This window comes from Arachis hypogaea, chromosome 1 (assembly GCF_003086295.3).
Source record: "Arachis hypogaea cultivar Tifrunner chromosome 1, arahy.Tifrunner.gnm2.J5K5, whole genome shotgun sequence".
In the NCBI taxonomy this organism is placed as follows: domain Eukaryota; kingdom Viridiplantae; phylum Streptophyta; class Magnoliopsida; order Fabales; family Fabaceae; genus Arachis; species Arachis hypogaea.
In genome coordinates this window covers 52136989-52149080 of record NC_092036.1, presented here as the reverse complement: position 1 = coordinate 52149080, position 12092 = coordinate 52136989, and the positions used below count along the sequence as shown (strand labels likewise).

The 12092-nt window shown below is 30.1% G+C and overlaps 1 non-coding gene across 1 annotated transcript; it reads right to left on the bottom strand.

Annotated features, from left to right (window-relative positions):
* Positions 1–11001: 11001 nt before the first annotated feature.
* On the bottom strand, positions 11002–11109 carry LOC112716885 (small nucleolar RNA R71). The gene has a single exon (XR_003160509.1). It is a non-coding gene; the product is annotated as a small nucleolar RNA R71 (small nucleolar RNA).
* Positions 11110–12092: the final 983 nt, after the last annotated feature.

Below are 12092 nucleotides of genomic sequence, written 5' to 3'. Positions count from 1 at the left end.
AATCTTGTGTTCTAATTCTACAAATTCATATTCTATAATTAGGAGAGGTAATCTTAATCTTGTCTCCACAACACTAAGTTTGGGTTTCATAATAGCATCTTTATTTTATTTGTAAGTAATTTTTCACTTTTTGTTTCTATTTTAATTTCATCTCTCCAATTAATTTTTTATATTCATTTTTTTTCACAAATATATGTACAATCTGTCAATCTGATATTCACCGTCATTTTTCTGGATAACACTAATATCAAAATAGATAATGAAAAAAAAAAAACCTAAAAACCTCTACTGTGGTTATTGTAGTCAAGGTTTGAAATTGCCCAATGCCACATCCATTGCATTTCATTAAACAACTCCACCAAATTAAGCTAACAACGCTCTAATTTGGGGGCTCATGAAACCTTTCCAATCTACTAGTCCTCTAGCAGTGGTAATAATGTTTAGGGAATATAAATAATAGTAATTGATGGCCCAGATCATAGTTTCAACCAATATACATGTCTGTGACTCTGTGTCATTAAGTAAGGATCTTTAATGGAATCCAACGACTTAGGTTACAAGTAGTTCAGATTCACTTTAATGCTATCCAAAGTGTGATAGTATTCATTGGGTTTTAGATAAATCGAATTAAAGAACTAATTCAAGTGAATCAAATATTTAACTCATTCGTCTGATTAAGTAAGTATCACATATTTAAATATTATATTGTGTATTAAATAACCTATTAATAAATAATAAATTTTTAAATAAAATTTCGATTCACAATAAATTAATTCTTATTTTATCGAATTAAAAAATATCTAAAAAAATTGAATTAAATATAGCCTTCCAAAATTTAGGTAGCTGCATTCAATTATATATATCTCCTATATACGATGCGCACGGAGTTTTTGGTTCTATTTGTGGTGTGGAAACTATCGTCGATATCCTCCTTTTTCTTTCCTAAAAATATAAGTATTCTTAAAGAACAGACAGTACTTTCTGTCGCTAGGCCAACTGAGGGTTATTAGCTTATCAAGGGAAATAGAGTGGAAAGTTTCATCGGACAAAACTTTAATTGTAATGTTGGAAGTTTGTTTTTTGAAGAACTCTTTTCTTTTCTCTAACTATGTGTTATTCTCTTTTGCGTATTAGTATCGAGATTTAGATATATGATTTTTAAAATATACTAAATAGTAATAATGACAAATAAAAAATAATCGAATAAAGAAAAAGGGATTTGCTCCCAAAACGAAATGTAGCGAAAAATAAAATAATGTACTATATATAAGAGAATATTATAATAGTATAATAATATTTTTTAAATTAATTATTCAATGCATTAAAAATATAAGAAATATATCTCTTTAAAAAATTTAAAAATAATTATCCCGTATAAACTATTTGCAGTAGTAAAAATATTGCATTTATTTATATATAGATTTATATATAGATTTGATATCCAATCCAACTAACTAATAATGAGCTTTGGGCCAACACCATTATTGAAGGATAACGTTATGCCGGACCATCACATTGAAGAAATGATCACCACCAGAAAAAGAAAAAAAAAATCGAAGCACCTAAATGAAATTGAATCTTCTAAAATTTGAATTTCACTTTAGAGAATAAAGTGTAATTTTCTACTCTTAAATAGTTTCTCTTTCATATTTATTCTTGGTCCCACCTATAAAATCAATAGTCAAAAATCACATTTTACTCTCTAAAATGAAATTCAAACTTTAGAGGATTTAAATCCCAATTAAATACTCATAAAAATGACAAAAACCAATTTTTCAAAAGTTGTTTGTTTAGACCAAGTTAAAAAAATTATTCTAAAAAATATATATTAATAATAAAAATATAAATTATAAATAAAATTGAATCAACAAATAAATTAAAAGATTTTAAAAATTAATTAAATTATTTAAATTAATAGAACAAAAATTAATAATTCTAACTAATATTAATTTAAACGACATTGAATTTTAAATTAATATAAAATAATTTTTTTCAAAATCTCAATTTTTCAAATAATTTTTCAAAATTAAAATAAAAATTATTAGACTAAAAATAAAATAATTAGCAATAAGAATGGATAGATTAAAATATAAATCTTAAAAATAAGAGAGGAAAAAGTATTAAAATAATTATAAAAATTATAAATAAAAATTCCACTCTATTAAATTTACAAAATGAAGAAAATTTACAAAATGATAATGAAATAAAAACAGAAAAATAATATTATAAAATTTATATAAAAATAATAAAAAGATAAAACAATTTATTAATAATTTTTTGTTAGAATTTAAATTTTAAACAAATTAAAATTTGTATCAAAATTAAAGTAACGAATTTAAAAATATAGTAACACTTTTTAATAAAGACAACACTTTTAATCTAGAATGATGCTCTACAACTAAGTTAATTATAAAATTAAGTCCAATCAAATTGGTATAATCTAATTGACATTCACGCGCCACTAAACACGCCATTATATATAACTTTTGATGGCTTCTTTCTCTACAAATTTTTGTTTTTTCTTAAAATTTCTCTGCGTTCTTCTTTTTCTTCTTCTTCTTCTTCTTCTTCAAATTTTCCTGATGATACTGTTATTTTTTCTTCTCCTCCTCCTTTTTTCTCATCTTTTTCTTTTATTATCATCGTTATCACCACCACCTCTATCTCCTCCTCATTCTCTTTCTTTTCTTAAAAAAATTCTTCGATCTCCTCCTTCCTTTTGCTCCTCTTCCATCATCATCATTATTATAATCATTGTTATCGTTATTGTTATTGTCATCATTGTCGTCTTCTTATATGTATAACAGTTCAAATTCAGAATGCACCAAAATTTCTTAACGATGATAACATACAAACAAGTTCGGTTCAAAACAAGTTTAGACCAGAATGCGCTGAAAGCTAAGTAAATCCAGAATGCACCGAAATTAAATATTTTTATCCAAAATTTATCGAAATTACTAAATGATAACTCAAAACTCCTTCTCCTCCTTCTTCTTCTTTATTATCATTATCATCATCTTCTTCTCCTCCTCCTCCTCCTCCTCCTCTTTTTTTTCTCATCTTTCTCCTTCGTTATTGTTGTTGTCACCACCGCCACCACACTTCCTCCTCCTCCTCCTCCTCCTCCTCCTCCTCCTCCTCCTCCTCCTCCTCCATCATCATCATTATTATCATCATCGTTATCATTATTGTCATTATCGTTATTTTCTTTTTATATGTATAACAGTTCAAACCTAGAATGCAACGAAATTCCTTAATAATGACGACACACAAGCAAATTCAGTTTAAAACAAGTTAAGATCAGAATGCACCAAAATTAAAGCAAGAATGCACCAAAACTAAATCTAGAATGCACCGAAATTTAAATCTAAAATGCACAAAAATTCATTAATGATGATGACACACAAACAAACTGAGTTTAAAACAAATTAAGACCAGAATACACCGAAATTAAATCAAGAATATACCGAAATTCAAATCCAGAATGCACCGAACTCAAAACTCCTCCTTCTCCTTCTTCTTTATCATTACCATCATCTTCTTCTTTTCTTGTTCATCTTCTTCTTCTTATTTCACCTTCTCGTGATTTTTCTTGTTTTACTCTCTTAACAAGAATAAAAACAAGAAAAAATCAAACAAAAGAAAAAAAACACATAATGCTGTAAAATCAGTAGCAAGAGGATAAGGAAAAGAAAAATGCAACAATAACAGCAGCAATAAAAAACGAGGATGAGGATGAAATACGCGGAAAAGAAGAAGGAACACAAAGAAGAATGAAGAGAAATGCGGAGAAGAAGGAAAAGGAGGAGGAGGAATGCGGAATACGAACATTAGAGAAGAAATGCAAAGAAGAAGAAGAAAAAGAAATACGAAGAAGAATGACGTAATTTCACGCACACATTGTGTAAATGAATTTTATTGGGTTAGAGTTAACTTAATTAGATTTAGTTGGCAAAAGAACTTAGATATGTAGCAGGACTGTTTAATCTACACCACGTGTTAAAAATCTTATGTAAGATAATCTATTCAATAGACAAAATTAAACATCTTTATTTAAGAACATTTTAACCGATTTTGCCTGATGAGTATCCACCAATAAAGTTAGCCTAACCAAAAGAATTTTTAAAAAAGAAGTTAAATTCCATTTATAATTTGGTAAAGGTTTGGTGTTTGAACTTTGAACATACTTAGTTTGGCATATATAGTATAGTGAGCGATAAGTGTGTGTACTCGTAAGTAATGGAACTATGTTAATTAAAGAGAAATTTTAGGTGTTTTGAGAATAATACAATATTTTTGTTATGATCTATTTTTTTATTAAAAAAAATTTGTTATCATCATCATCATCATCGTCATCATCATCGGTAATAAACGATGAGTATATGAACACTTTCTAAAATATTGGTCATGTGCAGGAATTTCATGTGAGATTCTAGTAGAAAGGACAATTCAAAAAGTTACAAATATGTTTGGTAGATTCAAGAGCACGATGCAGCATAAATCGGATGGTCTCTAGCATCAAAAAAATTTTCTATGCATGTATTGGAATGTTGCTACACATATGCTGTTATTTTTTTTTCATTTCAGCGAAAATGGTACACATTTGTTACGGGATTTATTTATTTGTTGCGTCTCAATCATATAAAGATGGTAAAAACAAATTTTTTTTAAGTTGTTTATGTATGTGGTCACAGTTAAACATATATTCTAAAAAACGTAAATACATTAATAATAAAAATATAAATTGTGAATAAAATTAAAGATTTAAGAAAAAAATAACTATATTAATAATTTTAACTAATATTAATTTAAACCATATTAAATTTTTTAAATTAATATAGAATAATTTTTTTAAAAATCTAAATTTCATAATAAACTTTATTTAAAAATTAAAAAATAAATAAAAATTACTATCCTAAAAATAAAACAATTAACAATAAAAATGAGTAGATTAAAATATAGATATTCAAAAATCAGAAAAAATTATAAAAAAATTATAAGAATTGTAAATAAAAACTCAACTCATAAAAAATTATTAAATTCGTAAAATGAGAAAAAATATTAAAATATAATAAAATGAAAACAAAAAATAATATTATAAAATTTGTAAAAAAATAAAAAATAAAATAATTTTCTAATAAAATTTTTGTTAAAAATTTAAATTTTAAATAAATTAAAAAATTAGTATCAGAGTCAAATTAATAATTTCAAAAATATAACAATGCTATTTAATAAATATAACACTTTTAATTTATATCACGCATTAAAAATTAAATACATGATAATCTATTCAATAAATTGCATCAAACATCTTTATTTAAAGATATTTTAAACATCTTTACCTAATTCTTTCTGTCTTGTTTGTTTCATTATTTTTGTGACATGGGATGTATTTTACACGGCACGCTTACAAAAATTCAACTATACATGTAGCTATTATTATTATTATTATTATTATTATTATTATTATTTTGGTCACTGCCACGATCCTTTCTTTATTAACAGTAATATAAAAAGGACATTAGGATCCAAAATCCAAACAGCAATTAAGGCATTAGTACATAAATTTGGTTCTAAATCCACCTTAAGGACCTAATTTTATTTGGACTGAACCTTAAGGTCCAATTATATCGTTCATTTTGCTAGAAGACATTAAAGAAATCTATTGGAGTTGGGCTTGGCCCTTTGTGTGTCTAACAAGAATGTGAAGAACATTGATTTCTTGTCCCAAAAAAAAACACTAATTTAGTAGTGCAGTAATAAGAAAAAGTGCATGACCAAAAAATGAAAAAGTAATAAGAAAAAGTTGCAGATGTTATGTAATATGGATGTCTTGGTTGGTTTAACTTGTTTCACCAAAACATCAAGTGGGTAAATAGTAAAAGCCATCACCAAACCATGACTAAATTGTCAACAAAGACAACCATGAGGAGCCTATAAATAGACCATGAAGTTACTCACACACATGCACAAAATAGACAAGTACAATACACAACCAAAGGGCTTCACTAGCAAAACCAAAAGCTATATGACTTTGTTTCTTTTACATAATATTTATATATTATATTGAGTATATCATTATTAAGAGTGTGATATAAAATCTTAATTATAGTGAGATATACATATTAAAGAGCATTAATAGGAAACAATTATTAATTATTTAGATATATAAAATTGTTCCAAAGTATGTTTCATGCTTTGGGTTTTTTTAAAGTATAATTATTTATTTATTAGTTTCGAAAATTCAACAAGGTTTATGAAACAATTATTAAAAAAATATAAATTAAAAAGATATTTATACAATAAAAAAATATAATTATATCTCATTTTATTCCATCAAGACTGATGAGATCGAAAAGTGAATTTGATCCACACAAATTTTTAACACCAAAATCATTTGATGTTCATGGATGTCTCCATGTATAGGGTACTACTATAGCACACTTTAATATGTTTTCTGGACTTTTTTGTTTTATGGTTCTCATCAACTCTTTAAGTTGGCTATTAAATAAGAGAAGTTGGGAAGTCAGTTTTGAGTTTTCATTTTTCTATGTGAATATATATTATACTATCACTTTTGTAAATTTATTATACTTCATTGTTCACGATATTTAATTTGTCACTCAAAAACTATATTAATTAACATAAGTAATCAATCCAAAATATATGGTTCTGTTAAAAGTAACTTATAAATAAGTTATTTTGTGTTTGAATTTTTAACTCTAAAAGTGTTTATTTTATAGAAATGTAATGAAAAATAGAAGTATTATGAAAGAATTCATTTTTTTTAACTTCTGTATAAACTCCTAAATAACTTCTTAAAAAGTTACAATTTGGTTTTAAAAATTGCACCAGACATTAATACTACTAATAAGTCAAAAGTTAAAAAAAGTTACTTCTAAAGTTTTCTAAACGGGCCCACTTCCTTATGTTACTTGTACTTAACCACTGCAGGAAGGAAAAGTTGTTCCATTTCAGGAGAAAAAATACTCTGATTTTTAGGGTATGATATGACCAATATTAAGTTGTAGTTGATATACTGATGAGCGGATAATTTATACGCCTTTTGGTATTATTTTTAGGTAGTTTTTAGTATGATTTAGTTAGTTTTTAGTATATAATTATTAGTTTTTATGCAAAAATCACATTTCTGGACTTTACTATGAGTTTTTGTGTTTTTCTGTGATTTCAGGTATTTTCTGACTGAAATTGAGAGACTTGAGCAAAAATCTGATTCAGAGGCTGAAAAAGGACTGCAAATGCTGTTGGATTCTGACCTCCCTGCACTCGAAATAGATTTTCTGGAGCTACAGAATCTCAATTGGCGCGCTCTCAATTGCGTTGGAAAGTAGACATCTTGGGCTTTCCAGCAATGTATAATAGTTTATACTTTGCTCGAGATTTGATGGCCCAAATTGGCATCAAAACGTCGGTCAGAGACCCTTTTCTGGCGTTAAACGCCAGAACTGGCATAAAAGCTGGAGTTAAACGCGAACTCTGGTGCTAGAGTTGGCGTTTAACTCCAAGAGAAACCTATACACGTGAAAGCTTCAATGCTCAGCCCAAGCACACACCAAGTGGGCCCCGGAAGTGGATTTCTGCATCATTTACTTATTTCTGTAAACCCTAAGTTACTAGTTGGCTATAAATAGGACCTGTTACTATTGTATTTTCATCTTTTTGATCATCTGTGATCTTTTGATCATCTTTGATCTTGGGATCAGGTCTTTAAACCCTTTTTCTATTGTTTCATGTTATTTGGGATGCATGGCCATTCGGCCATGTCTAGACCTTGTTCTTATGTATTTTCAACGGTGGAGTTTCTACACATCATAGATTAAGGTGTGGAGCTCTGCTGTTCCTTATGAATTAATACAAAGTACTATTATTCTTCTATTCAATTCATGCTTATTCTTGTTCTAAGATATTCACTCGTACTTCAACCTGATGGATGTGATGATCTATGACACTTATCATCATCCTCCCTTATGAACGCGTGCCTGACAACCACTTCCATTCTATCTACCAGAGCTTGAGTGTGTATCTCTTGGCCTCCTGGTTTACGACGCATGGTTGCCTCTCCTGACAACAGAGTCTTTCATTCCGTGAGATCAGAGTCTTTGTGTTATAAGCTAGAATCAATTGGCAGCATTCTTGATATCCGAAAAGTCTAAACCTTGTCTGTGGTATTCTGAGTAGAATCTGGGATGGGATGACTATGACGAGCTTCAAACTCGCGAGTGTTGGACGTAGTGACAGTGTGCAAAAGGATCAATGGATCTTATTCCAACATGATCGAGAACCGACAGATGATTAGCCCTACGTAACCCGTAGCCAGACCATTTTCACTGAGAGGATGGATGGTAGCCATTGACAACGGTGATCCACCTACATACAGCTTGCCATGGAAAGGAGTATGAATGATAGGATGAAGGCAGTAGGAAAGCAGAGATTTAGGAGGAACAAAGCATCTCCATACGCTTATCTAAAATTCCCACCAATGAATTGCATAAGTATCTCTATCTTATTTTATGTCTTATTCAGCTTTTAATTATTAAAGCCCCATAACCATTTGAATCTGCCTGACTGAGATTTACAAGGTAACCATAGCTTGCTTCAAGCCGACAATCTCCGTGGGATCGACCCTTACTCATATAAGGTAATTACTTGCACGACCCAGTGCACTTGCTGGTCAGCTGCACGGAATTGTGTATTACGATTTCATGTACCAAGTTTTTGACGCCGTTGCCGGGGATTGTTCGAGTTTGGACAACTGACGATTCATCTTGTTGCTTAGATTAGGTATTTTTTATATATTTTATTCTTCATAATTTTTAAGAATGAATTCTAGAGTTTCAGATGATGCTTTTATCATCACATGAGCTAGTTGATTCCCATCAATTTGGCTGTTGTATGTAATGTCCTGCTGAAGCTTGGTTAACCATGTCTAATCTTTTTAGACTGAAGCTTTAGACTAACATTGCATGATTCTTGTAATTCTTATTAAAAATTTTGAGTTTCTTATTTTCTTTTTCAAAATAATTTTCAAAAAAAAATACAAAAAATTTATAAAATCATAAAAACAAAAATATTTTTGTGTTTCTTGTTTGAGTCTAGAGTCAAATTTTAAGTTTGGTATCAATTGCATGTTTTTGTTTTTCTAGCATTTTTCGAAAACTCATGCATTATGTTCTTCATTGATCTTCAAGATGTTCTTGATTATTTTCTTTGTCTGATCTTCAAATTCTCTAGTATGAAAATTTATAAGTTTGGTGTCTTGCATGTCTTTCTTTTCTAAAAAAATTTCAAAAATATGTTCTTGATGTTCATCATGATCTTCAAAGTGTTCTTGGTGTTCATCTTGACATTCAAAGTTTCTTGCATGCATTCCTTGTTTTGATCTTAGTTTTTCATGTTAATTTCATTCTGTTATTTTTCTCTCTCATCATTAAAAATTCAAAAAAAATTCAAAATTATGTCTTTTCAAGTCAATAATACAGAGAATTGAAGATTCAGAACATACAGCAGAGGAATCACAGAAAAAAAGCTGGGCGTTCAAAACGTTCAGTGAAGAAGGAATTCTGGCATTTAAACGCCAGCCAGGGTACCTGGCTGGGCGTTTAATGCCCAAGGAGGTAGACAAGTGGCCGTTAAACGCCAGAATGGATACCATTCTGGGCGTTTAACGCCGGGATAGTACAAAGGAGGTAGTTTTGTTTTCAATTCAAATCTTTTTTAATTTTTCAAGTTTTAAAACTAAATTTTCAAAATCTTATCTTTTTCATATCTTCTCTTATCAATCATATCTTTTTCAAAATCAAATCTTTTTCCTTTTTCTTTTAATATTTTCGAAAATCCTTGCTAACAATTAATGTTGTGATTCAAAAATTTCAAGTTTGTTACTTTCTTGTTAAGAAATGTTCAATATTTGAATTTTAGAATCATATCTTTTAATTTCTTGTTAGTCAAGTCATCAATTTTAAAAATCAAATCTTTTTCAAAAATTTGTTTTTCAATCATATCTTTTCAAACATATCTTTTTCAATCAAATCTTTTTCAAATCATATCTTTTTCAAATTTTGATTTCAAAAATCTTTTCTAACTTCTTATCTTTTCAAAATTTGATTTTCAAATCTTTTCACTAATTCTCATCTTTTTCAAAACCACCTAACTATCTTTCTCTCTCTAATTTTCGAAAATCACAAACCACTTTTTCAAAAATCTTTTTAATTAACCAATTATTTTAATTTTGATATTCGAATTTCTTCTCTCCCCTATCTCTTTCTATTTAATCACTAACACTCCTCCTCTCTTAATAATTCGGACCCTCTCCCTCTCTATAAGTTCGAATTCTTCTCTCTACCTCATCCTTCTATTCTTCTTTCCCTCTGACACATCAAGGAATCTCTATACTGTGACATAGTGGATTCCATACTTTCTTTGTTTTCTTCTCTTTCATATGAGTAGGAACAAGGATAATGGAATTCTTGTTGAAGCTGATCCTGAACCTGAAAGGACTCTGAAGAGGAAGCTAAGAGAAGCTAAAGCACAACTCTCTGGAGAGAACCTAACAGAAATTTTCGAAAAAGAAGAAGACATGGCAGCCGAAAATAACAACAATGCCAATAATGTAAGGAATGTGCTTGGTGACTTTACTGCACCTACTCCCGACTTCTATGGGAGAAGCATCTCTATTCCCGCCATTGGAGCAAACAACTTTAAGCTTAAGCCTCAAGTAGTTTCTCTGATGCAACAGAATTGCAAGTTTCATGGACTTCCATTAGAAGATCCTCATTAGTTCTTAGCTAAATTTTTGCAAATCTGTGACACTGTTAAGACCAATGGAGTTAATCCCGAGGTCTACAGACTTATGTTTTTCCCTTTTGCTGTAAGAGACAGAGCTAGTATATGGTTGAACTCACAACCTAGAGACAGCCTGAACTCTTGGGAAAAGCTGGTCAATGCCTTCTTAGCTAAATTTTTCCACCTCAAAAGATGAGTAAGCTTAAAGTGGAAGTTCAAACCTTCAAACAGAAGGAAGGTGAATCCCTCTATGAAGCTTGGGAAAGATACAAGCAATTGATTAAAAGGTGTCCTTCTGACATGCTTTCAGAATGGAGCATCATAGATATCTTCTATGATGGTCTGTCTGAGTTATCCAAGATGTCATTGGACCATTCTGCAGGCGGATCTATTCATCTGAAGAAAATGCCTGCAGAAGCCCAGGAACTCATTGAAATGGTTACAAATAACCTATTCATGTACACTTCTGAAAGAAATCCTGTGAACAATGGGATAACTCAAAAGAAAGGAGTTATTGAGATTGATACTCTGAATGCCATATTGGCTCAGAATAAATTATTGACTCAGCAAGTCAATATGATTTCTCAGAATCTGACTGGATTGCAAGCTGCATCCAGCAGTAATATTCTGAAGAAGAAGCTTATGATCCTGAGAACCCTACAATGGAAAAGGTGAATTACATAGGAGAACCCTATGGAAACACCTATAATCCTTCATGGAGAAATCATCCAAATCTCTCATGGAAGGACCAACAGAAGCCTCAACAAGGCTTCAATAATAATAATGGTGGGAGAAATAGGTTTGGCAATAGCAAACCTTTCCCATCATCTTCACAGCAACAGACAGAGAATTCTGAGCAGAATCATTCTGGCTTAGCAACCATAGTCTTTGATCTATCTAAGACCACACTAAGTTTCATGAATAAAACAAGATCCTCCATTAGAAATTTGGAGGCACAAGTGGGTTAGCTAAGTAAAAGAGTTACTGAAACTCCTCCTACCACTCTCCCAAGCAATACAAAAGAGAATCCAAAAAGAGAGTGCAAGGCCATAACCATGACCAACATGGCTGAACCTGGAGAGAGTGAGGAGGCAGTGATTCCCAGTGAGGAAGACCTCATGGGACGTCCACTGACCATTAGGGAGTTTCCTCCTGAGGAACCAAAGGAATCTGAGGCTCATCTAGAAACCATAGAAATTCCACTGAACTTCCTATTACCATTCATGAGCTCTGAAGAATATTCCTCTTATGAAGAAGATGAAGTTACTACTGAAGAGCAAATTGCTCAG